Source organism: Lithobates pipiens, unplaced genomic scaffold (genome assembly GCF_037356315.1).
Source record: "Lithobates pipiens isolate NorthernLeopardFrog02 unplaced genomic scaffold, aLitPip1_a1.2 Scaffold_18, whole genome shotgun sequence".
Taxonomy (NCBI): domain Eukaryota; kingdom Metazoa; phylum Chordata; class Amphibia; order Anura; family Ranidae; genus Lithobates; species Lithobates pipiens.
The window spans coordinates 209010026-209036644 of NW_027507758.1; the positions used below are offsets into that span (position 1 = coordinate 209010026).

The 26619-nt window shown below is 46.0% G+C and overlaps 21 pseudogenes; all 21 read right to left on the minus strand.

Moving 5' to 3' along the window:
* Nucleotides 1-7864: 7864 nt before the first annotated feature.
* Nucleotides 7865-7983, minus strand: LOC143990892 (5S ribosomal RNA; annotated as a pseudogene).
* A 318-nt stretch (nt 7984-8301) lies between these two features.
* LOC143990862 (5S ribosomal RNA) lies at nt 8302-8420 on the minus strand (annotated as a pseudogene).
* A 238-nt stretch (nt 8421-8658) lies between these two features.
* LOC143990728 (5S ribosomal RNA) lies at nt 8659-8777 on the minus strand (annotated as a pseudogene).
* Nucleotides 8778-9334: 557 nt separating this feature from the next.
* Nucleotides 9335-9453, minus strand: LOC143990760 (5S ribosomal RNA; annotated as a pseudogene).
* Nucleotides 9454-9765: 312 nt separating this feature from the next.
* Nucleotides 9766-9884, minus strand: LOC143990630 (5S ribosomal RNA; annotated as a pseudogene).
* A 103-nt stretch (nt 9885-9987) lies between these two features.
* LOC143990921 (5S ribosomal RNA) lies at nt 9988-10106 on the minus strand (annotated as a pseudogene).
* A 104-nt stretch (nt 10107-10210) lies between these two features.
* Nucleotides 10211-10329, minus strand: LOC143990843 (5S ribosomal RNA; annotated as a pseudogene).
* Nucleotides 10330-10433: 104 nt separating this feature from the next.
* Nucleotides 10434-10552, minus strand: LOC143990773 (5S ribosomal RNA; annotated as a pseudogene).
* Nucleotides 10553-10656: 104 nt separating this feature from the next.
* Nucleotides 10657-10775, minus strand: LOC143990950 (5S ribosomal RNA; annotated as a pseudogene).
* Nucleotides 10776-11986: 1211 nt separating this feature from the next.
* On the minus strand, nt 11987-12105 carry LOC143990814 (5S ribosomal RNA; annotated as a pseudogene).
* A 1747-nt stretch (nt 12106-13852) lies between these two features.
* LOC143990878 (5S ribosomal RNA) lies at nt 13853-13971 on the minus strand (annotated as a pseudogene).
* A 326-nt stretch (nt 13972-14297) lies between these two features.
* On the minus strand, nt 14298-14416 carry LOC143990901 (5S ribosomal RNA; annotated as a pseudogene).
* A 316-nt stretch (nt 14417-14732) lies between these two features.
* Nucleotides 14733-14851, minus strand: LOC143990790 (5S ribosomal RNA; annotated as a pseudogene).
* A 324-nt stretch (nt 14852-15175) lies between these two features.
* Nucleotides 15176-15294, minus strand: LOC143990654 (5S ribosomal RNA; annotated as a pseudogene).
* Nucleotides 15295-15399: 105 nt separating this feature from the next.
* Nucleotides 15400-15518, minus strand: LOC143990973 (5S ribosomal RNA; annotated as a pseudogene).
* A 1209-nt stretch (nt 15519-16727) lies between these two features.
* On the minus strand, nt 16728-16846 carry LOC143990815 (5S ribosomal RNA; annotated as a pseudogene).
* A 1747-nt stretch (nt 16847-18593) lies between these two features.
* Nucleotides 18594-18712, minus strand: LOC143990890 (5S ribosomal RNA; annotated as a pseudogene).
* A 326-nt stretch (nt 18713-19038) lies between these two features.
* LOC143990903 (5S ribosomal RNA) lies at nt 19039-19157 on the minus strand (annotated as a pseudogene).
* Nucleotides 19158-19473: 316 nt separating this feature from the next.
* On the minus strand, nt 19474-19592 carry LOC143990791 (5S ribosomal RNA; annotated as a pseudogene).
* Nucleotides 19593-19916: 324 nt separating this feature from the next.
* LOC143990667 (5S ribosomal RNA) lies at nt 19917-20035 on the minus strand (annotated as a pseudogene).
* Nucleotides 20036-20140: 105 nt separating this feature from the next.
* Nucleotides 20141-20259, minus strand: LOC143990975 (5S ribosomal RNA; annotated as a pseudogene).
* Nucleotides 20260-26619: the final 6360 nt, after the last annotated feature.

The following is a 26619-nucleotide window of genomic DNA, read 5'->3' on the forward strand; positions in this document are numbered from 1 at the left end:
GGGAAGGTAAGGACAATGGGGTGAGAACTCTCCTGTTGCTATCTCAGAGGGAGGAGATAGAATCCCTGGTTCTACTACTGTCAACTGATGCTCAAAAGGCCTTCGACAGGGTGGACTGGGGATTTATGTTCCAGACACTGGAAAAAATGGGAATTGGATCAAGGATGATCCAATGGATCAAAACATTATACTATCACTCTACAGCAACTATAAAGATAATTACAGGAATTGAAGTGGGGAAAGAGGTACATAAATTGGCTGCCTTTGCAGACGACGTATTGTTTTATATTGGCAACCCTAAGAACACATTACCTAAGTTAAATAAGGCCCTGGAATATTATGGGGAAATGTCGAATTTTTAAATTAATCAAATAAATCAAATAAAATCTGAAATCTTGAACATCAACCTTAGTAAACAAGAAGTACAACAGATTCAAAAAGAATGCAAATATACATAGAGTAAAGAGTTGAAATATTTAGGTATAAAACTGGCAAATTCCTTAACCACTTGCTTACTGGGCACTTAAACCCCCCTCCTGCCTGGACCAATTTTCAGCTTTCAGCGCTGATGCACTTTGAATGACAATTGCGCGGGCATACAACACTGTACCCAAATGAAATTTTTATCATTTTTTTCCCACAAATAGAGCTTTCTTTTGGTGGTATTTAATTACAGCTGGGAGTTTTATTTTTTCTAAACAAACAAAAAAAGATGCAAAAAAAAAAATCATGTTTAATAGTTTGTTATAAAATTTTGCAAACAGGTCATTTTTCTCCTTCATTGAAGTGCGCTGATGAGACGGCACTGATAGGCTGCACAGGTGGGCACTGATAGGCTGCATTGGTGGGCACTGATAGGCATAGTTAAGGCGGCACCAATAGGCACAGATAAGGTGGCACTGATAGGCACAGATAAGGCAGTACTGATGGGCACAGATACGGCGGCACTGATGGGCAGAGATGGGCACAGATAAGATGGCATGGATGGGTGGCATGGATGGGTGGCACTAAGGGGCACAGATAGGTACCACTGATAGATGGGACTGATGGGCACTGATAGGTGGCACTGATAGGTGGCTCTGATAGGTGGCACTGCTGGGCACTGATAGGCGGCACTGATGGGCACTGGTAGATGACACTGATGGGCACGGATATGTGGCACTAGACTCGCCGATCACAGAGCGAAAGGAGGTCCGCGCTGTAGCCGTCATTTGGCTATAGCGCGGATCTTTAGTGGTTAAAGAAGATATATCAACTAAATTATATGAAAAAAGTGCTCCTGCGCTATAATGGGGAGAAATTACCTAAATAGGTTTCTGTGGGTGCTGCATACACCGTCAGGGCCAAACTGATGCCCAAATGTGAAAAGGAATAGGTAAAGTAGGTGGTGTTGCGCTCCTAAAGAACGGATCTCGCTATCAGATATTATGCAATATAGAATATGTAAGGTATCCAGAAATCTGGATCAGGTACTACCTCAGATAGTTTCTACCATGCATATAAAAGCATATCTAAAAATATAAACAATATACAAAAAATTGTAACTTTTTAAAGAAGTCCACTTTTTCATATATAGCAGCGCATATACACTCTTAAAAGATTTTTTATATATAAAGTGAGTTCATTGAAATTTTGATCCGTGTCCAGGATAGAAGGTGCTTATTTTATCTGTTCACTGTTGTGATTAAACTGTAGCTTCCACCATAAAATTCACCACTTGTGGGGCACACACGATCCCCCTTTGGGGATGCACTCACCGAACAGCAAGATCAAAAACGCCTTTAAACTGCCAATCAACAATGCTTCTTATGGCCACTAGATGTCTCTCTTGTTGGAATCCAGTTTTCTCATATAAAAAAGCAAAGATGCCCAAACATAGTGTGATATTGTTTAACACTATTTATTTAGACAAAACGAAACCCAACATATATATGCGTACCAAATAAACAAAGTATTTAAGCATTGAAAAAGTACTGTGCCTTATCCCATTGGTTCAGCTATGATCGAGGAGGAACGAACGTTTTCGCTGTCTCGTGCCTTACTACCGCTCGCTGAAACGTAGGGATTGAGGCGCACTCGTCACTTCCGGTATAGTTACGCCCTGACGCGTTTCGTCATATCCGACTTCATCTGAGGGCGTTTAAATATATTTTTTATATAGCGCTACACTATAATTTAACATTTGGAATTTTATTCACTGTTGTATATCCTCGTGATCGTGTTAGCAACTTTTTTTGTATGTAACTTTTAGGGATAGCGCAGTGTTGATTGTCATTGACAGTTCTTTTGGATACACATTGTTTGGATATATACATTGCTGCAAATTCCCCTCACTCCTTCCTCCTTTTTTTCTTTTAATAAGTCACTGTGGGGATGGATATCTTTGAATATCGAGCTTTACACAAGGTTAACACAGACGGTGTATTTGTTGCAACTGGTAGTAACACAGAGGTGGGAGGGATGTTTATGAGACTTAAGAATATTATGACATCTGAACTCCACCTACAGTGGGATGTAGTGTTCCTGCAACAATATATTGCGGAGCACATGGTCCCAAGAAGTCTCAGGTGGGATGTAAACCCCCAACAGGGCGAAATTGATTTGGATACCTGGTTCAAATATTTTAATGAAGCAGGAACCAATCTTCTGGGTTTCCTGATTGCTAGGAAAAACAGCAGGATGGTTCTCCTTGACCAAGAAATTAAAGAGATTAAAGATAAATTGGGAGTATATAAGGATACCCCGGAATATAACTCTCTTTCCGCCAATTTGCGGAATCATTTAGAAAAGGAAGACAGGGAACAAAAATATAAGAAACAAAAGAAGTACTCCAGAGACGTTAACGATTACAAGACAGGCACTGTCTTTGGGTGGCAGAAATTTAGCCAGAATGCGCCTGCCATTGATCCACAATCTATTGGGGGATCTCAATCTGCAGGCCCTGTGGCACCTGAGAGGGTTGACATACCCCCCAGGTCTTATAGTGAAGCAGTACAAAGAAGGCCGTATGATGGCCCACCATCCTCCCAACAAAGGGTACTTCATTATACCCCTCATACCCCTAACAACCCCCAAAGAGGAAGGGGTAACAATCGAGGCAGAAGAGGAGGCCGTGGGTTCAATAGAGGACGTCCGTATAATCATAATGCTCATCAATATGGAGAATATAACAATTCACCATATTACTCTCCATCACCCAGACGTGCCCCCCCCAACCCTCATTATGAGGGACCCCAATATTCAAACGTGGCTATGGTTTCTACACATAATAGGTTCTCCCCGTTGAGGGAGGTATACGACAGAGATAATAGGAATAACACATATGTACCATCTGTGTATAATCCACCTAATACCAACTATAGAAATCAGGATTTTCGGGAGGATCCACACGCCCGAAAAAGGGACCAAGATCCAAGAGAGGGTGCAGAGGGGGAGAACGAGTACAAAGGAGGAAAAAGAAGGCGAGTTTAATAGGACAGGGCGTTTTCAACTTGAGTAAGAAAACCTTTTCTCAAGCTGAATTGTCAGTACTTGACAAAGGATTGAAGTATGCACCTCCCAAACAACTTAATAAGTTTGGTACATTTATAGACATACATAAATTTATTAGAAAAATTAACATTCAAAGGTATTTAACAACTAACCCCTTTAGGACTGATTATCTAGCGGCTACATCAGGAACGGTACATTCAGGGTTGGCTAACCCATCTTTATTTGTACCCCCTGTACCCACTGCGCCAGCTGTAAAAATATTTAAGGATTTGTTATTGAATGACCTGGACAAATTGCCCGCTAGACGTGTAAACCGACCTTCCTTCTCCACTATTGGTTTTAGGTCTTTGTGTGAACAAAAGGATGTCGTTATACGTCCAGCGGACAAGGGTGGGGGGGTTGTGATTTTAGATAGAGAACATTATGAAGTGGAAATGCAGAGAATCCTGGATGAACCAGGTACCTACAAACGACTCCCCAATAATCCCACAAATTTATATAAGAGACAACTTAAAGATCTGATAAATAAAGGTTATGAATTAAAAATTTTGAATAGTAAAGAGAAAGCATTTTTAGTTCCCATTGCTCCTCGAATTCCCACAATCTACTACCTACCGAAGATCCATAAGGATCCAGTAAACCCTCCTGGTAGGCCTATAGTGAGTGGCATTAATTCGGTCACTTCACGTATAGGCCGTTATATTGACTTTTATTTGCAACCCCTTGTTAAGAAAACTCCTTCTTATCTCAAGGATACTGGGGCTACAATCAGGAGACTGGAAAGTATTGAGCCTTATGAACATTGTATTATGGCTACGGCGGATGTAGCGTCCCTTTATACATGTATCCCACAAGGGATGGGGATTGAGGCTGTTCGGTATTATTTAAATCTTGACGACTCTTTGGCATCATTCCAATGTGAATACCTTGTGGAGCTTTTGGAATTTGCCATGGAGCACAACTATTTTTGGTTTGATGATAATTTTTATTTGCAACAGCAGGGGGTTGCAATGGGGGCAAAATTTGCCCCTAGTCTTGCGAATTTATTTATGGCCAAATGGGAGGAGGATGTCGTCTATGCCCAACGGAACCCTTCATTGGTCCTATGGGCTAGGTATATAGACGACATCCTCCTCCTATGGAATGGCTCTCCAGAGTCTTTGGTGGAGTTTTTTGATAATTTGAATCGCAATGACAGGGGTATTTCACTTTCAGTTGAAATGAGTTCCTCCAGGATTATTTTCTTGGATTTGGAGATAGAGATTGTGGACAGCAAATTTGTGTTTAAAACACATTTCAAACCAACAGATCGAAATAGTTTCATTTCCCTGGACAGCTGTCATCATAGATCATGGTTAAGTTCAGTTCCACGCAGCCAATTCTTACGTCTGCGGAGGAACTGCACTGACCTTGATACGTTTAAGACTCAGGCAGAAACCCTCAAGCAGAAATTTGAGGTTAAGGGATATGATGCCAGTATTCTAGATGGTGAAATACAGAAAGCTATTGACATCAACAGGGAAACTCTCGTTGCGGAAAAAACATATAGGGAGTCGGATGACACTTATAGATGGTCTATGCTGACATCTTTTTCGATTCAGCATAGACAAATTAGGACCATTATAAACAAGCACTGGGATGTGTTGAGAAGTGATCCGGTTTTAGGCTCTAAGTTGCCAGAACGGGCAAAGGTTCTCTTTAGGGGAGCACCCTCTTTACGGAGTCTAATTGCTCCTAATGTTATTAATCCACCTAGGCGCCCATCGTTTTTCCATAATCTAACGGGCTATTATCCCTGTAAGAAATGTATTGTGTGCCAATTCAACATCGCTGGTAGGCACAAAACAACTGAGTTTACATCAACAACAACCAACAGAACACACACTATTAAGACATTTTGTACTTGTAGTACTAGATACGTGGTATATTTAATAACTTGCCCGTGTGGGAAACAGTATGTGGGGAGGACCACGAGAACATTTGCAACTAGAGTAGGAGAGCATATATCCCTGATAAAAAGTAAGATTTCTAAACATACCGTCCCGAAACATTATAGAGAATATCACAACAGTGATCCTACAGGCACACAATTTTTGGCTATCGACAAATACACACCCCCTTGGAGGGGTGGAGCCATGACTCGTGATGTTTCCCAGTTAGAAACTTACTGGATATACACGATTCGATCTTATGTCCCGTTTGGTTTAAATATTGAATGGGACATTAATGCGTTCATTAATGATGGGTAGATCTGTATTGGTAACTGTTCTGATTGTTCTAGTTTCCAGTTGCTTGAATTTTTGGGGTTCATCTTATATGAACATGTTTTTCTGTATATTTTATTTTCGGCGTAGCTGCTATTTATGTAATGTATTGTTTGTGGGATGGAATTCTATCTGCCTTTAGTGTCAACGCATTGGTCCTTAGGTTCTTTTATACTCACTGGCATATAAGGAATTACGGTGGGTCTTATATACACATATGTGTATTACCATGTGTATATCCATCCCTGGTAACTTCTGGAATGGAGGTTCCACTGTAAGGAGTTCGTGGAGAAAATCTGTCTATTTTTGTATAGTTTGATACTTCCGATAAAGCATAATTTGGCATGTAATATTTTTTGCTAAATTTAAATCCGATATGTAATATATATGTTATGTTATGTTTTTTACCTTTTTAATATGAGGATAGTGTATTTTTATATATTTTTTTTTTATTTCTATATAATTAAATTTTTTTTTGTGTCTCTTTTTTCCCCTTAATTTTTTGGACCCGGGATTATCATGGGTTCCGTTTGAATATGTGCGCTTCAAGTGCACGTCTATTTGCGTTCCATTAGCAATTGGTAGTGGGGCGTGATTATCTGATGTCATTTTTTAACATCCTTACAATAAAGTTTTAGTTCATTAGATGTGCGCTCCGGCGCACGTCTATTTGCGTTCCGCTGCTGGCTGGCGTTGGGACGTTTTTTATCCACGTTGCTTCCGGGATCTGACGTATCCCCACGTGGGAGCTCCGGAGGTGCGGTGCATCTCAGCCTTTGTTTGGTTGACATCACTTCCGTCGCAGCTTAGCAAAAAGCGGAAGTGATGTCGGAATAATTTGTGGGATTGGCCCTTTGACTGGTCAACCAGCCTACTGGTACTCGTGACCCGGAAGTGACGTATTATGTATAATGTTACGGTTTTAAAATACTCACTTCTCTGTACTATAGAACGCCTATGAGGCCGGTTTTGGTACTCATTATGAAAGGCTTTACTTCATTATTTCGTGATATATAATTACGGGGTCGGTTATAAAATAACACAGCAACGAGGCGTGGAACGCACGCCGGATGCCAGGTCGAACCGGAAGTAATATGCGGTGACACAGGCAGATCGAATTTTCGCCCAAATTAGCATGTTAAGTATATAAGTAAGTGGTCTGCAGTGGAGTAGTACCCCAGATGACGTCTTTTGAGGACGAAACGCGTCGGGACTCCTACTGCAGCTCTATTTTTATATGATATAAGCGCTTAATTCATTGGATTCATGTAAGTTCATTACTTATTTTATTAAAAAAAATTTTAAACGGATTTACACTATTGTGGCCCTCATTTCCTTCCTGTATGAGTTCTACAATGTGCGTTGAAGTTTAAAGTGGAAGATTTTCCCATCGTTTGAGTACTTGATTGAAAATTCCCTGGAGAGCCTTTTATGTTGGATAACTCTATATAAGAGTATTCTGAAGTCTGATTGATCCTTCGAATGTATATTCGTTTGGATCCATTCTATCTGGTAAGCCTACATCTTATTTGGTGATGGATATGCCACAGGGTGCCTGCATGTGGTCTTCATAGGATGAAGGTGGATGGCTCTTTCCCTCTCACGTGTGGATTGGATTTAATTCGAAGCACATAATAGACTTTTTTCATATCAAAAAAAATTTTTTGGACTTTCTCACAATATTTTGTGTCTTTTTGGTTATTATCATTATTTTTTTGGGTTTATTATATTTTTTTCACTATCTCATGTAAGTGTGGGGCAGTTTGGGAAGCACTCTTTAATGTTATGTAATCTTGACACTTATACATTATTGTCACATCACTAAGTGGTTTAAATATATTTTTTATATAGCGCTACACTATAATTTAACATTTGGAATTTTATTCACTGTTGTATATCCTCGTGATCGTGTTAGCAGCTTTTTTTGTATGTAACTTTTAGGGATAGCGCAGTGTTGATTGTCATTGACAGTTCTTTTGGATCCAGGGTGATGTGGCCATAGGCAAGCTTGCTGGCCACTCTTAACCCTCTTGACAAACGTCACGATGGTCACCTCGGCAAATAAGCAGAAAAATAAAACTGGTCGTCGACGCTAACAACATAAAAAAAGCCTACGGCACCTGATATTCCCAGGTAGTCTCCCATCCAAGTACTAACTAGGCCCGACCCTGCTCAGCATCCGAGATCACATGAGATTGGGCGCATTCAGGGTGATGCGGCGATAGGAAATAATGCTGGCCACTCTCAACCATCTTGACAAACACCAAGATGGTCACCTTGGCAAACAAGCAGAAAAATAAAACAGGTCGTCGACGCCAACAACAAAAAGCCCACGGCACCTAGTATTTCCAGGCGATCTCCCATCCAGGTACTATCCAGGCCCGACCCTGCTTAGCATCTGAGATAAGAAGCATTCAGGTTGATGTGGCCATAGGCGATCTGGTTGGCCACTCTCAACCCTCTTGACAAACGCCAAGGTGGTCACCTCGGCAAACAAGCAAAAAAACAAAACAGGTCGTTGACGCCAACAACATATTAGAAAAAAAACCTATGGCACATGATATTCCCAGGCGGTCTCCCATCCAGGTACTAACCAGGCCCGATCCTGCATAGTATCTGAGATCAGACGAGATCGGGCGCATTCAGGGTGATGTAGCCATAGGCGATCTTGCTGGCCACTCTCAACCCTCTTGACAAACGCCAAGATGGTCACCTCGGCAAATCCAGGACTGAACCTGCTTTGCATCTGAGATCAGATGAGAGTGGGCGCATTCAGGGTGATGTGGCTGTAGGCAAGCTTGCTGACCAATCTCAACCCTCTTGACAAATACCAAGATGGTCACTTTGGCAAACAAGCAGAAAAATAAAACAGGTCGTCGACGCCAATAACATATTAAAAAAAAGCCTACGGCACCTGGTATTGCCAGGCAGAATCCCATCCAGGTACTAACCAGGCCCGACCGTGCTTAGCATCCGAGATCAGACGAGATCGGGCGCATTCAGGGTGATGTGCCCGTAGGCGATCTTGCTGGCCACTCTCAACCCTCTTGACAAACGCCACGATGGTCACCTCAGCAAACAAGCAGAAAAGTAAAAAAGGTCGTTGACGCCAACAACATATTAAAAAAAGCCTACGGCACTTGATAATCCCAGGCAATCTCCCATCCAGGTACTTACCACGCACGACCCTGCTTAGCATCTGCGATCAGACGAGATCAGGCGCATTCAGTGTGATGTGGCTGTAGGTGATCTTGCTGGCTACTCTCAACCCTCTTGACAAACGCCAAGATGGTCACCTCAGCAAACAAGCAGAAAAATAAAACAGGTCGTTGACGCCAACAACATATTAAAAAATAGCCTACGGCATCTGGTATTTCCAGGCGGTCTCCCATCCAGGTACTATCCAGGCCTGACCCTGCTTGGCATCTGAGATCAGACAAGATCGGACGCATTGAGGGTGATGTGCCTGTAGGTGATCTTGTTGGCCACTCTCAACCCTCTTGACAAACGCCACGATGGTCACCTCGGCAAACAAGCAGAAAAATAAAACAGGTCGTCGACGCCAACATGTTAAAAAAAGCCTACGGCACCTGATATTCCCAGGCGGTCTCCCATCCAGGTACTAACCAGGCCTGACCCTGCTTAGCATTCTAGATCTGATGAGATCGGGCACATTCAGGGGGATGTGCCCATAGGCGATCTTGCTGGCCACTCTCAATCCTCTTGACAAACACCACGATGGTAACCTCGGCAAGCAAGCAGAAAAATAAAACAGGTCGTCAACGCCAACAACATATTGAAAAAGCCTACGGCACCTGATATTCCCAGGCGGTCTCCCATACAAGTACTAACCAGGCCCGACACTTCTTAGTATCTGAGATCAGAAAAGATTGGGCGCATTCAGGGTGAAGTGGCTGTAGGCGATCTTGCTGGCCACTCTCAACCCAGATGGTCAACTCGGCAAACAAGCAGAAAAATAAACAGGTCGTCGATGCCAACAACATTAAAAAGCCTACGGTACCTGGTTTTCTCAGGTGGTCTCCCATCCAGGTACTAACCAGGCACAACCATGCTTAGCATCCAAGATCAGACGAGACCTGGTGCATTCAGGGTGATATGGCTGTAGGCGATCTCTTTGGCCACTCTTAACCTTCTTGAGAAATGCCAAGATGGTCACCTCAGCAAAAAATCAGAAAAATAAACAGTTTGCCAACACCAACAACATTTAAAAAGCCTACGGCGCTTGATATTCCCAGGCGGTCTCCCATCCAGTTACTAACCAGGCTCGACCCTGCTTAGCATCCGAGATCAGATAACATTGGGTGAATTCAGGATGATGTGGCCATAGACAATCTCTTTGGCCACTCTTAACCCTTTTGACAAATGCCAAGATGGTCACCTCGGCAAACAAGGAGAAAAATAAACAGGTCGTCGATGCCAATAACATTAAGAAAAGCATATGGTACCTGGTATCCCCAGGCGGTCTCCCATCCAGGTACTAACCAGGCTCGACACTGCTTAGCAACCAAGATCAGACGAGATTGGGTGCATTCAGGGTGACGTGGCTGTAGGTGATCTCTTTGGCCACTCTTAACCCTTTGGACAAACGCCAAGATGGTCACCTTGGCAAACAAGCAGAAAAATATACAGGTCGTCAATGCCAACAACATTAAAAAAAGCCTACGACACCTGGTATTCCCAGGCGATCTTCCATCCAGGTACTAACCAGGCCCAACCATGCTTTGCATCCAAGATCAGAAGAGATCGGGAACACTCACGGTGATGTGGCTGTAGGCGACCTTACTGGCCATTCTCAACCCTCTTGACAAATGCCAAGATGGTCACCTCGGCAAACAAGGAAAAAAAAAAAAAAGTCGTCGACGCCAACAACATTAAAAAAAGCCTACGGTACCTGGTAATCCCAGGCAGTCTTCCATCCAGGTACTAACCAGGCCCGACCCTCCTTAGCATCCGATATCAGACGAGATCGGGCGCATTCTGGGTGATGTGGTCGTAGGGGATCTTGTTGGCCACTCTCAACCCTCTTGACAAACGCCAAGATGGTCACCTCAGCAAACAAGTAGAAAAATAAATAGGTTGTCGACGCCAACAACCTTAAAAAAAAAGCCTTCGGCACCTGGTATTCCCAGCCATTCTCTCATCCGGGTACTAACCGGGCCCGACCCTACATAGTATCCGAGATTAGACGGGATCGGGTGCATTCAGGGTGATGTGGCCATAGATGATCTCTTTGGCCAATCTAAACCCTCTTGACAAACACTAAGGTGGTCACCTCGGCAAACAAGCAGAAAAATAAACAGGTCGTCGACGCCTACATCATTAAAAATCCTACGGCACCTGGTGTTCCCGATAGATGAAGAATGAACAAAACTCTGGACAGCCGCACTCCGGATCAGATGAAAAGTAAAAAGTGCCTTTTATTTCTTCAAACTAAAATAACCTCACATCACACAAATAACAGCAACAAAGGGAGAAAAAAACAAAAATATACTGACGCGTTTCACGCTAAGCCTAGCGCTTACTCATAGCTGATTTTTGTTTTAAATGTAAGGCAAATATATACCATACAGAGGGTCAACATGTGATCAGAAAATTAAACGTGATTCACATGTATGGAGTTTCCACGATGATGGATCACCAGCTGTTACTAGTTTTCACGTTTAATTTTCTGATCACATGTTGACCCTCTGTATGGTATATATTTGCCTTACATTTAAAACAAAAAATCAGCTATGAGTAAGCGCTAGGCTTAGCGTGAAACGCGTCAGTATTTTTTTTTCTCCCTTTGTTGTTGTTATTTGTGTGATGTGAGGTTATTTTAGTTTGAAGAAATAAAAGGCACTTTTTACTTTTCATCTGATCCGGAGTGCGGCTGTCCAGAGTTTTGTTCATTCTTCATGTATCTGGTATGTGCAATCAGCCTGCACCTGGGACCCTTACCTGCTTGGAGAGTGATCAGTCTTTTGGTGAACTGACCTGGAGCGGTGGTCTCCTATTTACCTGGTGTTCCCTGACAGTCTCCCATCCAGGTACTATCCGGCCCGACCCTGCTTTGCATCTGAGATTAGATGAGATCGGGTGCATTCAGGGTGATGTGGCCATAGGAGATCTATTTGGCCACTCTCAACCCTCTTGACAAATACTAAGATGGTCAACTCGGCAAACAAGGAGAAAAATAAACAGGTCGTCGATGCCAACAACATTAAAAAAGCCTAGGGTACCTGGTATTCCCAGGCGGTCTCCCATCCAGGTACTAACCAGGCTCGACCTTACTTAGCATTCGAGATCAGATGAGATTGGGTGCATTCAGGGTGATGTGGACGTAGGGGATCTCTTTTTGCCACTCTTAACCCTTTGGATAAACGGCAAGATGGTCACCTTGGCAAAGAAGCAGAAAATAAACAGGCCCAATCATGCTTAGCATCCAAGATCAGAAGAGATCGGGTGCATTCAGGGTGATGTGGCTGTAGGCGAACTTGCTGGCCACTCTCAACCCTCTTGACAAACGCCAAGATGGTCACCTCAGAAAACAAGCAGAAAAATAAACAGGTCGTCGATGCCAACAACATTAAAAAAGCCTAGGGTACCTGGTATTCCCAGACTGTCTCCCATCCAAGTACTAACTAGGCCCAACTATGCTTAGCATCTGAAATCAGAGGAGACCTGGTGCATTCAGGCTGTAGGCAATCTCTTTGGCCACTCTTAACTCTCTTGACAAACGCCAAGATGGTCACCCTTAGCAATAAAGCTGAAAAATAAGCAGTTGGCAAACACCAACAACATTTAACCACTTGCTTACTGGGCACTTAAACCCCCCTCAGTCCCAGACCAATTTTCAGCTTTCAGCGCTGATGCACTTTGAATGACAATTACGCGGGCATACAACACTGTACCCAAATGAAATTTTTATCATTTTTTTCCCACAAATAGAGCTTTCTTTTGGTGGTATTTAGTTACAGCTCGGAGTTTTATTTTTTGCTAAACAAACAAAAAAAGATGCAAAAAAAAAAAAAAAAAAATCATGTTTTAATAGTTTGTTATAAAATTTTGCAAACGGGTCATTTTTCTCCTTCATTGAAGTGCGCTGATTAGGCGGCACTGATAGGCTGCATTGGTGGGCACTGATGGGCTGCATTGGTGGGCACTGATGGGCTGCATTGGTGGGCACTGATAGGCTGCACCGGTGGGCACTGATAGGCATAGTTAAGGCGGCACTAATAGGCACAGATAAGGCAGCACCGATGGGCACAGATAAGGCGGCACTGATGGGCAAAGATGGGCACAGATAAGATGGCACGGATGGGTGGCACGGATAAGTGGCACGGATGGGTGGCACGGATGGGCACTGATAGGTACCACAGATAGATGGGACTGATGGGCACTGATAGGTGGCACTGATAGGTGGCTCTGATAGGTGGCACTGCTGGGCACTGATGGGCGGCACTGCTGGGCACAGATGGGCGGCACTGCTGGGCACTGATGGGCGGCACTGGGGTGCAGCACCTTTGAGGCAGATTGGGTGGCACTGTGGGTGGCACTGTGGGTGGCACTGTGGGGTGGCACTGTGGGTGGCACTGTGGGTGGCACTGTGGGCACTATGGGCACTGACGGGGGGCACTGACGGGGGGCACTTACTTTTGCTTTTATTTTATTTCAGGATGGCACTGCGGGAGGCAGGTGGGCACAGGCAGGTGGCAGGTGGTCCCTTGTATTGATGGCCGTGATCGGGACTGATGTCCCGATCACGGCCGCCGGCGATCGGCTTTTTTTTTCTCTCCTCGCGCTGTCAGCGCGAGGAGGAATAATAGCCGATTACCGGCTCCGTTCTATCACATGATCAGCTGTCATTGGCTGACAGCTGATCACGTGATAAGGGGTCGGGATCGACCCCTTACACGGATCGGTGATCAGGCGAGTCTCACGGACTCACCGATCACAGAGCGCGCCGCGCGCGCCCCTCAGGGGGCGCGCAGGCCGCTCGTAACCGGGACCACGTCAATAGACGTAGTCCCGGAAATGTAGGTCCGCTCTAATGCCGTCATTTGGCAATAGCGCGGATCTGTAGTGGTTAAAAAAGCCTACGGCACCTGGTATTCCCAGGTGGTCTCCCATCCAGGTACTAACCAGGCTCGACCCTGCTTAGCATCCAAGATCAGATAACATTGGGTGCATTCAGGGTGATGTGGCCATAGCCGATCTATATGGCCACTCTCAACCCTCTTGACAAATGCCAAGATGGTCACCTCGTTAAACAAGCAGAAAAATAAACAGATCGTCAACGGCAACAACATTTAAAAAAGCCTACGGTTCCTGGAATTCCCAGGCAATCTCCCATCCAGGTACTAACCGAACCCGACACCGCTTAGCATCCAAGATCAGATGAGATCAAGTGCATTCAAGGTGATGTGGCTGTAGGCGATCTTTTTGGCCACTCTCAACCCTCTTGAGAAACGCTAAAATGGTCACCTCGACAAGCAAGCAGAAAAATAAACAGGCGGTCGATGCCAACAACATTAAAAAAGCCTACGGTACCTGGTATTCCCAGGTGGTCTCCCATCCAGATACTAACCAGGCTCGAACCTGCTTAGCATCCGAGATGAGACGAGGTTGGGTGCATTAAGGGTGATGTAGCCATAGGTGATCTCTTTGGCCTCTCTTAACTCTCTGGACAAACGCCAAGATGGTCACTTTGGCAAACAAGCAGAAAAATAAACAGGTCGTCGACGCCAACAACATTAAAAAAAGCCTACGACACCTGGGATTCCTAGGCGGTCTCCCATCCAGGCCCAATCATGCTTAGCATCCAAGATCAGAAGAGATCGGGTGCATTCAGGGTGATGTGGCTGTAGGCGAACTTGCTGGCCACTCTCAACCCTCTTGACAAACGCCAAGATGGTCACCTCAGAAAACAAGCAGAAAAATAAACAGGTCGTCGATGCCAACAACATTAAAAAAAGCCTACGACACCTGGTATTCCCAGGCGGTCTCCCATCCAGGTACTAACCAGACACAACCATGCTTAGCATCCGAGATCAGACGAGACCTGTTGCATTCAGGGTGATATGGCGGTAGGGGATCTCTGTGGCCACTCTTAACCCTCTTGACAAATGCCAAGATGGTCACCTCGGCAAACAAGCAGAAAAATAAACAGGTGGTCGACGCCAACAACATTAAAAATGCCTATGGTACCTGGTATTCCCAGGCAGTCTCCCATCCAGGTACAAACCAAACCCGACCCCGCTTAGCATCCAAAATCAAACGACATCAAGTGCATTCAAGGTGATGTGGCTGTACACGATCTTGCTGGCCACTCTTAACCCTTTGGACAAACGCCAAGATGGTCACCTTGGCAAACAAGCAGAAAAATATACAGGTCGTCGACGCCAACAACATTAAAAAGCCTACGACACCTGGTATTCCCAGGCGGTCTCCCATCCAGGTAATAACCAGGCCCAACCATGCTTAGCATCCGAGATCAAAAGAGATCGGGAACACTCAGGGTGATGTGGCTGTAGGCGACCGTGCTGTCCGCTCTCAACCCTCTTGACAAATGCCAAGATGGTCACCTTGGCAAACAAGCAGAAAAATAAAACAGGTCGTCGACGCCAACCACATTAAAAAAAGCCTACGGTACCTGGTATTCCCAGGCAGTCTCCCATCCAGGTACTAACCGGGCCCGACCCTGCTTAGCATCCGATATCAGATGAGATCGGGCGCATTCTGGGTGATAAGGCCATAGGTGATCTTGCTTGCCACTCTCAACCCTCTTGACAAACGCCAAGATGGTCACCTCAGCAAACAAGCAGAAAAATAAATAGGTCGTCGACATCAACAACATTAAAAAAAGCCTTCGGCACCTGGTATTCCCAGCCATTCTCTCATCCGGGTACTAACCGGGCCCGACCCTACATAGTATCCGAGATTAGACGGGATCGGGTGCATTCAGGGTGATGTGGCCATAGATGATCTCTTTGGCCAATCTAAACCCTCTTGACAAACACTAAGGTGGTCACCTCGGCAAACAAGCAGAAAAATAAACAGGTCGTCGACGCCTACATCATTAAAAATCCTACGGCACCTGGTGTTCCCGATAGATGAAGAATGAACAAAACTCTGGACAGCCGCACTCCGGATCAGATGAAAAGTAAAAAGTGCCTTTTATTTCTTCAAACTAAAATAACCTCACATCACACAAATAACAGCAACAAAGGGAGAAAAAAACAAAAATATACTGACGCGTTTCACGCTAAGCCTAGCGCTTACTCATAGCTGATTTTTGTTTTAAATGTAAGGCAAATATATACCATACAGAGGGTCAACATGTGATCAGAAAATTAAACGTGATTCACATGTATGGAGTTTCCACGATGATGGATCACCAGCTGTTACTAGTTTTCACGTTTAATTTTCTGATCACATGTTGACCCTCTGTATGGTATATATTTGCCTTACATTTAAAACAAAAAATCAGCTATGAGTAAGCGCTAGGCTTAGCGTGAAACGCGTCAGTATTTTTTTTTCTCCCTTTGTTGTTGTTATTTGTGTGATGTGAGGTTATTTTAGTTTGAAGAAATAAAAGGCACTTTTTACTTTTCATCTGATCCGGAGTGCGGCTGTCCAGAGTTTTGTTCATTCTTCATGTATCTGGTATGTGCAATCAGCCTGCACCTGGGACCCTTACCTGCTTGGAGAGTGATCAGTCTTTTGGTGAACTGACCTGGAGCGGTGGTCTCCTATTTACCTGGTGTTCCCTGACAGTCTCCCATCCAGGTACTATCCGGCCCGACCCTGCTTTGCATCTGAGATTAGATGAGATCGGGTGCATTCAGGGTGATGTGGCCATAGGAGATCTATTTGGCCACTCTCAACCCTCTTGACAAATACTAAGATGGTCAACTCGGCAAACAAGGAGAAAAATAAACAGGTCGTCGATGCCAACAACATTAAAAAAGCCTAGGGTACCTGGTATTCCCAGGCGGTCTCCCATCCAGGTACTAACCAGGCTCGACCTTACTTAGCATTCGAGATCAGATGAGATTGGGTGCATTCAGGGTGATGTGGACGTAGGGGATCTCTTTTTGCCACTCTTAACCCTTTGGATAAACGCCAAGATGGTCACCTTGGCAAAGAAGCAGAAAATAAACAGGCCCAATCATGCTTAGCATCCAAGATCAGAAGAGATCGGGTGCATTCAGGGTGATGTGGCTGTAGGCGAACTTGCTGGCCACTCTCAACCCTCTTGACAAACGCCAAGATGGTCACCTCAGAAAACAAGCAGAAAAATAAACAGGTCGTCGATGCCAACAACATTAAAAAAGCCTAGGGTACCTGGTATTCCCAGACTGTCTCCCATCCAAGTACTAACTAGGCCCAACTATGCTTAGCATCTGAAATCAGAGGAGACCTGGTGCATTCAGGCTGTAGGCAATCTCTTTGGCCACTCTTAACTCTCTTGACAAACGCCAAGATGGTCACCCTTAGCAATAAAGCTGAAAAATAAGCAGTTGGCAAACACCAACAACATTTAACCACTTGCTTACTGGGCACTTAAACCCCCCTCAGTCCCAGACCAATTTTCAGCTTTCAGCGCTGATGCACTTTGAATGACAATTACGCGGGCATACAACACTGTACCCAAATGAAATTTTTATCATTTTTTTCCCACAAATAGAGCTTTCTTTTGGTGGTATTTAGTTACAGCTCGGAGTTTTATTTTTTGCTAAACAAACAAAAAAAGATGCAAAAAAAAAAAAAAAAAAATCATGTTTTAATAGTTTGTTATAAAATTTTGCAAACGGGTCATTTTTCTCCTTCATTGAAGTGCGCTGATTAGGCGGCACTGATAGGCTGCATTGGTGGGCACTGATGGGCTGCATTGGTGGGCACTGATGGGCTGCATTGGTGGGCACTGATAGGCTGCACCGGTGGGCACTGATAGGCATAGTTAAGGCGGCACTAATAGGCACAGATAAGGCAGCACCGATGGGCACAGATAAGGCGGCACTGATGGGCAAAGATGGGCACAGATAAGATGGCACGGATGGGTGGCACGGATAAGTGGCACGGATGGGTGGCACGGATGGGCACTGATAGGTACCACAGATAGATGGGACTGATGGGCACTGATAGGTGGCACTGATAGGTGGCTCTGATAGGTGGCACTGCTGGGCACTGATGGGCGGCACTGCTGGGCACAGATGGGCGGCACTGCTGGGCACTGATGGGCGGCACTGGGGTGCAGCACCTTTGAGGCAGATTGGGTGGCACTGTGGGTGGCACTGTGGGTGGCACTGTGGGGTGGCACTGTGGGTGGCACTGTGGGTGGCACTGTGGGCACTATGGGCACTGACGGGGGGCACTGACGGGGGGCACTTACTTTTGCTTTTATTTTATTTCAGGATGGCACTGCGGGAGGCAGGTGGGCACAGGCAGGTGGCAGGTGGTCCCTTGTATTGATGGCCGTGATCGGGACTGATGTCCCGATCACGGCCGCCGGCGATCGGCTTTTTTTTTCTCTCCTCGCGCTGTCAGCGCGAGGAGGAATAATAGCCGATTACCGGCTCCGTTCTATCACATGATCAGCTGTCATTGGCTGACAGCTGATCACGTGATAAGGGGTCGGGATCGACCCCTTACACGGATCGGTGATCAGGCGAGTCTCACGGACTCGCCGATCACAGAGCGCGCCGCGCGCGCCCCTCAGGGGGCGCGCAGGCCGCTCGTAACCGGGACCACGTCAATAGACGTAGTCCCGGAAATGTAGGTCCGCTCTAATGCCGTCATTTGGCAATAGCGCGGATCTGTAGTGGTTAAAAAAGCCTACGGCACCTGGTATTCCCAGGTGGTCTCCCATCCAGGTACTAACCAGGCTCGACCCTGCTTAGCATCCAAGATCAGATAACATTGGGTGCATTCAGGGTGATGTGGCCATAGCCGATCTATATGGCCACTCTCAACCCTCTTGACAAATGCCAAGATGGTCACCTCGTTAAACAAGCAGAAAAATAAACAGATCGTCAACGGCAACAACATTTAAAAAAGCCTACGGTTCCTGGAATTCCCAGGCAATCTCCCATCCAGGTACTAACCGAACCCGACACCGCTTAGCATCCAAGATCAGATGAGATCAAGTGCATTCAAGGTGATGTGGCTGTAGGCGATCTTTTTGGCCACTCTCAACCCTCTTGAGAAACGCTAAAATGGTCACCTCGACAAGCAAGCAGAAAAATAAACAGGCGGTCGATGCCAACAACATTAAAAAAGCCTACGGTACCTGGTATTCCCAGGTGGTCTCCCATCCAGATACTAACCAGGCTCGAACCTGCTTAGCATCCGAGATGAGACGAGGTTGGGTGCATTAAGGGTGATGTAGCCATAGGTGATCTCTTTGGCCTCTCTTAACTCTCTGGACAAACGCCAAGATGGTCACTTTGGCAAACAAGCAGAAAAATAAACAGGTCGTCGACGCCAACAACATTAAAAAAAGCCTACGACACCTGGGATTCCTAGGCGGTCTCCCATCCAGGCCCAATCATGCTTAGCATCCAAGATCAGAAGAGATCGGGTGCATTCAGGGTGATGTGGCTGTAGGCGAACTTGCTGGCCACTCTCAACCCTCTTGACAAACGCCAAGATGGTCACCTCAGAAAACAAGCAGAAAAATAAACAGGTCGTCGATGCCAACAACATTAAAAAAAGCCTACGACACCTGGTATTCCCAGGCGGTCTCCCATCCAGGTACTAACCAGACACAACCATGCTTAGCATCCGAGATCAGACGAGACCTGTTGCATTCAGGGTGATATGGCGGTAGGGGATCTCTGTGGCCACTCTTAACCCTCTTGACAAATGCCAAGATGGTCACCTCGGCAAACAAGCAGAAAAATAAACAGGTGGTCGACGCCAACAACATTAAAAATGCCTATGGTACCTGGTATTCCCAGGCAGTCTCCCATCCAGGTACAAACCAAACCCGACCCCGCTTAGCATCCAAAATCAAACGACATCAAGTGCATTCAAGGTGATGTGGCTGTACACGATCTTGCTGGCCACTCTTAACCCTTTGGACAAACGCCAAGATGGTCACCTTGGCAAACAAGCAGAAAAATATACAGGTCGTCGACGCCAACAACATTAAAAAGCCTACGACACCTGGTATTCCCAGGCGGTCTCCCATCCAGGTAATAACCAGGCCCAACCATGCTTAGCATCCGAGATCAAAAGAGATCGGGAACACTCAGGGTGATGTGGCTGTAGGCGACCGTGCTGTCCGCTCTCAACCCTCTTGACAAATGCCAAGATGGTCACCTTGGCAAACAAGCAGAAAAATAAAACAGGTCGTCGACGCCAACCACATTAAAAAAAGCCTACGGTACCTGGTATTCCCAGGCAGTCTCCCATCCAGGTACTAACCGGGCCCGACCCTGCTTAGCATCCGATATCAGATGAGATCGGGCGCATTCTGGGTGATAAGGCCATAGGTGATCTTGCTTGCCACTCTCAACCCTCTTGACAAACGCCAAGATGGTCACCTCAGCAAACAAGCAGAAAAATAAATAGGTCGTCGACATCAACAACATTAAAAAATGCCTACGGCACCTGGTATTCCCAGTCATTCTCCCATCCAGGTACTAACTGGCCCGATCCTGCTTTGCATCTGAGATTAGACAAGATCTGGTGCATTCAGGGTGATGTGGTCATAGGCGATCTCCTTGGCCACTCTTAACCCTTTGTCACGTACCTTCTAGTAGCGAGCCCGGATTGCGGAAAGAGGCCTCCCTTACGACTCCCACTACCGGTCTCCTGGCAATGTAACAGGGAACACAGGAGTAAGGAGGGGTACAGGTGCCTGGCAGGATCAACAGATGAGTAGGATGGGTAGGTGAAGTTCAGTGGAGCAGGTAATCACAGCGAATGGAACAGCAGCTAATTTATAGCAGATAACACGGTTCAATGGAACAGGTAACTGGCAGCAGATGAAAAGCAGTGCAGGGAAGTGGGCACTTGCAGCAGGTGAACAGTTCAATACAAGCAGGTTACTTGTAGCAGATGACACAGTTCAATATATGCAGGTACTTGCAGTAGGTAAACAGTTCAATATGAGCAGGCACTTGCAGCAGGTGAACAGTTCAATACAAGCAGGTTACTTGTAGCAGATGACACAGTTCAATATGAGCAGGTTCACCTTAAGCAGATGGATGGTCAAAGCAAGCCGGGTCAGATATCAGACTGGAAGCGAAGTACAAGGGAGCAGGCAGGAGAATCGTCACAACAAGCCGGGGTCGGGTGCAGGCAGATAGCAGATGGGTCACAGGTAAGCCGGGTCAAACAGGAACAAACACTACGGATCAGGTCTCACAGGTATAACGCTGTAGAGCAGACAGCAAAGACTATTGGCAAGAGGCTAGTTTAAATAGGCCGTTTGGCACCAACACAGACGCACGCACGCGACCGCGCACCTGTGTACGAACGTAAGGGCGTTCATACGATTGTGCGTACCCGCGACGATCGTAAATCAGAAGACCTGGAGGACAATCTCTTCATGCGATTTTCATGACATTGCCTCCTCCCAAGGGGCAGCCTCCGGATGCCCTTTCGGGCAAACTTTTCCGGATGGGCCCTTTTAAAGGATTGAATCAAGTTTTTCGCATGAATGTTGTCCTCGGGCTCCCAGGAGTTCTCTTCAGGGCCATATCCTTTCCATTTGATTAAGAACTGGTTCTGGTTTCCTCTTCTTCTGAATTTTAGGATGGCTTCTATTTCAAATTCTTCTTCACCATCAACCAAGATCGGATCAGGAGGAGTGGTTTTTCCGTTAGGAAAGGGATTGGGGGTGAAAGGTTTCAATAAGGATACATGGAATACCGGATGAACCTTTAGTGAGTCTGGAAGTTCTAGTTCAAAAGCAACTTCGTTAATCTTCCTTTTGACTGAGAAAGGTCCTAAAAACTTGGGACCTAGTTTCCTTGAAGGACACGCCATCTTCAGGTTTACCGTGGATAGCCACACCAAATCACCAGGTACCAGTACTAACTCCCCTCGTCTCTTCTTGTCAAAGGTTGCCTTGTTGTGCTCTTGAGTTCTAGTCATTGTTTCTTGCAGAAGTTTGTTGTTGGTTGAGAAAAAGTTCATCTTTTCCTGGACCGCTGGTACTGAACATTCAGGAAGGGAGTTGGGTAAAAATGAAGGGCGGAAGCCATAATTGGCAAAAAAGGGTGTCTGTTTGGTGACGGAATGGAGAGAATTATTATACGCAAATTATTATATTATTATACGTCTGCCCATTGGACTGAGGATGATAGGCGGATGAGAAAGATAGCTCAATATTCAAGGCCTTGCAGAGGGACTTCCAGAATAGAGAGGTGAACTGTACTCCTCGATCCAAAACTATATTGGCTGGTACCCCATGGAGCCTAATTATTTCCTTGATTAACACTTGTGCAGTTTCAGAGGCTGAAGGGGTACCCTTCATGGGAATAAAATGTGCCATCTTTGACAGACGATCGACCACCACAAAGATAGTGGTATGATCGTCTGCCGGAGGCAATTCAACAATGAAGTCTAGAGACAGCATTTTCCATGGCCTGTCCGGAACAGACAACGGTTTAAGGAGGCCCCAGGCCTTAGTTTTACAGTTCTTACTTCTAATGCACGTAGTGCAGGTGTTCACGTATTTCCTGCAATCCTCCCGTAACTGAGGCCACCAAAAAGTACGCTGTACCAAATCAATGGTTCTAGTGACACCAAAATGTCCGGCGAGTGCGTGGTCATGACACAGCTCTAGAACAGATACCCGCAGAGTTTCGGGGATGTAGATCTTGTCTTTATACTACAGTAACCCACCTCTGGTTTGTAGTTCTGGTTCTGAAAAAGGTCTTTGTCCCATGGAGGCTTGTCTAAGCCGGGAGAGAAGATCTTCCTGAAGCAAAAGGAAATTCCCAGGAGCGAGAATGGTATCTGGAGGAGAATTTTCCTGGGACTTGTGGAACATTCGTGACAAGGCATCTGGTTTTATATTCTTAGACCCTGGGCGATACGTCACATGGAAAGAGAACCGGGAGAAGAAGAGTGCCCACTTGGCTTGTCTTGGTTTTAGTCTTTTTGCAGATCTTAAGTACTCCAGGTTTTTGTGATTGGTAAATATTAGAATTGGATGAGAAGCTCCTTCCAACAAATAACGCCATTCTTCTAATGCAGATTTAATCGCCAACAGCTCCCGGTCTCCAACATCGTAATTTTTCTCGGCTGCTGATAACTTACACGAAAAGAAAGCCACAGGATGAAGCAGGGCCTTAGTTCCTTGTCTTTGGGATAATATAGCTCCTACGGCGATTTCGGATGCATCCACTTCTAAAACAAATGGCAGGGAGGAATCTGGATGTCTTAAAATAGGAGCGGAGGTGAAAAGTCCCTTGAGAGTCTCGAATGCTTCTTGAGCTTCAGAGGTCCAATGAAAACGGGCTCCCTGTCTAGTTAGTTGTGTGATGGGTGCAACAATAGCTGAGAAACCTTTAATAAATTTGCGATAGAAGTTGGCGAATCCAATAAAACGTTGGATTCCTTTCCTGTCCACAGGAGTCGGCCAGTCCAAAATCGCAGCAATCTTCTGGGGGTCCATTTTTATACCCTTACTAGAAATGATCAGCCCCAAGAATGGTATACTTTCCTGTTCGAACATACACTTGTCTGCTTTTGCATATAGTCCGTGTTGGCAGAGCCAACCCAACACGCTTTTGACGTGCTTGCGATGGGCTTCAAGGGAGGAAGAAAAAATCAAAATATCATCTAAGTAAACGACAGCGAATAAGTCCAGAAAGTCCCGGAGCACATCATTGATAAAGTACTGGAAGGTGGCGGGGGCATTACACAAACCGAAGGGCATCACCAAATACTCGAAGTGTCCGAATCGGGTACGGAAAGCAGTCTTCCACTCATCTCCGGCCTTGATACGGATCAAGTTGTAAGCCCCGTGGAGATTGAGTTTAGTGAAAACCGTAGCAGTTCCCAGTCTTTGGAATAACTCTGGAAAAAGGGAGAGGGTACCGGTTCTTTATAGTGATGTTGTTTAATTCACGGTAGTCCACGCAGGGTCGGAGAGTGTGGTCCTTTTTCTCGACAAAAAAAATACCTGCACCTGCTGGGGATGTAGACGGGCGAATGAACCCCTTCTTTAAATTTTCTTCGAGGTATTCTTTGAGTTTCTCCTGCTCTACCTCTGTTAAGGGGAAAACCCTTCCAAACGGAATTTTGGCTCCAGGAAGTAACTCAATGGGGCAGTCATAAGCTCGGTGGGGCGGGAGCACCTCTGCCTTTTGTTTACTGAACACGTCCAGGAATTCATGGTAGACTTCGGGAATGGCTTGACGTAAATCGATCTCTGAGTCAATAGATAATAAAGTTGCTGGTCTCAGAAAACCGGATGAACCACAGAACTTCTGGCAATAAGGTGAAGAAAAGGTAATTTCTCCTGTAGCCCAATTTATGGTTGGATTGTGGGCCTGTAGCCAGGGCATCCCAAGGATTACAGGAAAAAGAGGGGAGGTGATAATGTCCATCAGGAGAAGTTCTCGATGCGAACCAGAGATAACAGTAGGTAGAGGTGCAGTTTCTCGAGTTACAGGACCAGATTTAATAGCGGAGCCATCGGCCAAATGAATAGAGAGTCCACGGGTCTTAGGTAGGAGAGGAATCTGATGTTGGGCAGCAAAGCATGAATCCATAAAACAGCTGCATGCCCCGGAATCAATAATGGCGGGTGTCTGTAAAGTCTTTCCTGGGAACTGAAAGGAGACAGAAATGATAAGGTGAGATGAAAACTTTATTAAAGAGTCTGGGCGATCAGGAGGCATGGATGGACACTTACGAAGTTTAATAGGACAGTTCCTGACGTAATGTCCAGATTCCCCGCAATAGAGACATAAATTGTTATTCCGCCGACGTTGACGTTCTTTGGGGGTAAGAGATGGCCGCAAGACTCCAAGTTGCATAGGCTCAGGTGTGTCAGGCGTGGGTCGGGCGGCAGGTGCTGGATGTAAATGGCTTGGGGCCTTTGGAAGCATCCAGGTTGGACGAGAGAAACCAGTGGCCCTCTCAGCTCTCCTCTCTCTCAGATGACGATCGATCTGTATCACCAAGTCAATTAGTGCGTTTAAGGTCTGTGGAACACCGACTCTAGCAAGCTCATCCTTCAAAGAATCAGAGAGTCCCATGCGGAACTGATGACGAAGGGCAGCATCATTCCAGTTCGTATCCACGCCCCATCGCCTGAACTCTGCCACATAATCTTCCACCGCCCTTCGTCCCTGCTGGAGGGTCCGCAAGGCGGTTTCTGCAGTTGCTGAAAGTTGGGGATCTTCGTTTAATTGAGCCATTGCATCAAAAAAAGGTAGTAAGATTAGCCATCGCTGCGTCCTTCTGTTCTAACAGGCGGTGGGCCCAGGTCTGGGGGTCTCCAGAGAGTAAAGATACCACAAAACCCACCTTGGTAGCCTCTAAAGAGAAGGTCCGTGGTTGGAGGGCGAAATATAATTCGCAGGTGTTGGGAAAGGCCCTGAAGCCACTGCGATTCCCAGAAAATCGCTCGGGTGTGGGAACTTTAGGTTCTGGTGGTAACATCACAACTGTAGGTGCTGGACCTGCTTCAGCTGAAGAAACTGATGGTTGAGGGGCCCCCAAGGATCCGGAGGGGTTGGAAAGAGCAATTACCCATTCTTCCAGCCGGGTGTAGCCTTGCTGAAGGCCCTTAACTGCCTCAGAAAGTCCTGCCAGGTGTTGACAAAGTTCTTCCATGGCGGAGGCTCCCCGCTCGGGCTCAGACATTGGCTGTCTGCTACTGTCACGTACCTTCTAGTAGCGAGCCCGGATTGCGGAAAGAGGCCTCCCTTACGACTCCCACTACCGGTCTCCTGGCAATGTAACAGGGAACACAGGAGTAAGGAGGGGTACAGGTGCCTGGCAGGATCAACAGATGAGTAGGATGGGTAGGTGAAGTTCAGTGGAGCAGGTAATCACAGCGAATGGAACAGCAGATAATTTATAGCAGATAACACGGTTCAATGGAACAGGTAACTGGCAGCAGATGAAAAGCAGTGCAGGGAAGTGGGCACTTGCAGCAGGTAAACAGTTCAATACAAGCAGGTTACTTGTAGCAGATGACACAGTTCAATATAGGCAGGTACTTGCAGTAGGTAAACAGTTCAATATGAGCAGGCACTTGCAGCAGGTGAACAGTTCAATACAAGCAGGTTACTTGTAGCAGATGACACAGTTCAATATAGGCAGGTACTTGCAGTAGGTAAACAGTTCAATATAAGCAGGCACTTGCAGCAGGTGAACAGTTCAATACAAGCAGGTTACTTGTAGCAGAGGACACAGTTCAAAATAGGCAGGTACTTGCAGTGGGTAAACAGTTCAATATGAGCAGGCACTTGCAGCAGGTGAACAGTTCAATACAAAGCAGGTTATTTGTAGCAGATGACACAGTTCAATATGAGCAGGTTCACCTTAAGCAGACGGATGGTCAAAGCAAGCCGGGACAGATATCAGACTGGAAGCGAAGTACAAGGGAGCAGGCAGGAGAATCGTCACAACAAGCCGGGGTCGGGTGCAGGCAGATAGCAGATGGGTCACAGGTAAGCCGGGTCAAACAGGAATAAACACTACGGATCAGGTCTCACAGGTATAACGCTGTAGAGCAGACAGCAAAGACTATTGGCAAGAGGCTAGTTTAAATAGGCCGTTTGGCACCAACACGGACGCACGCACGCGACCGCGCACATGCCCGCGCACGCGCACCTGTGTACGAACGTAAGGGCGTTCGTATGATCGTGCGTACCCGCGACGA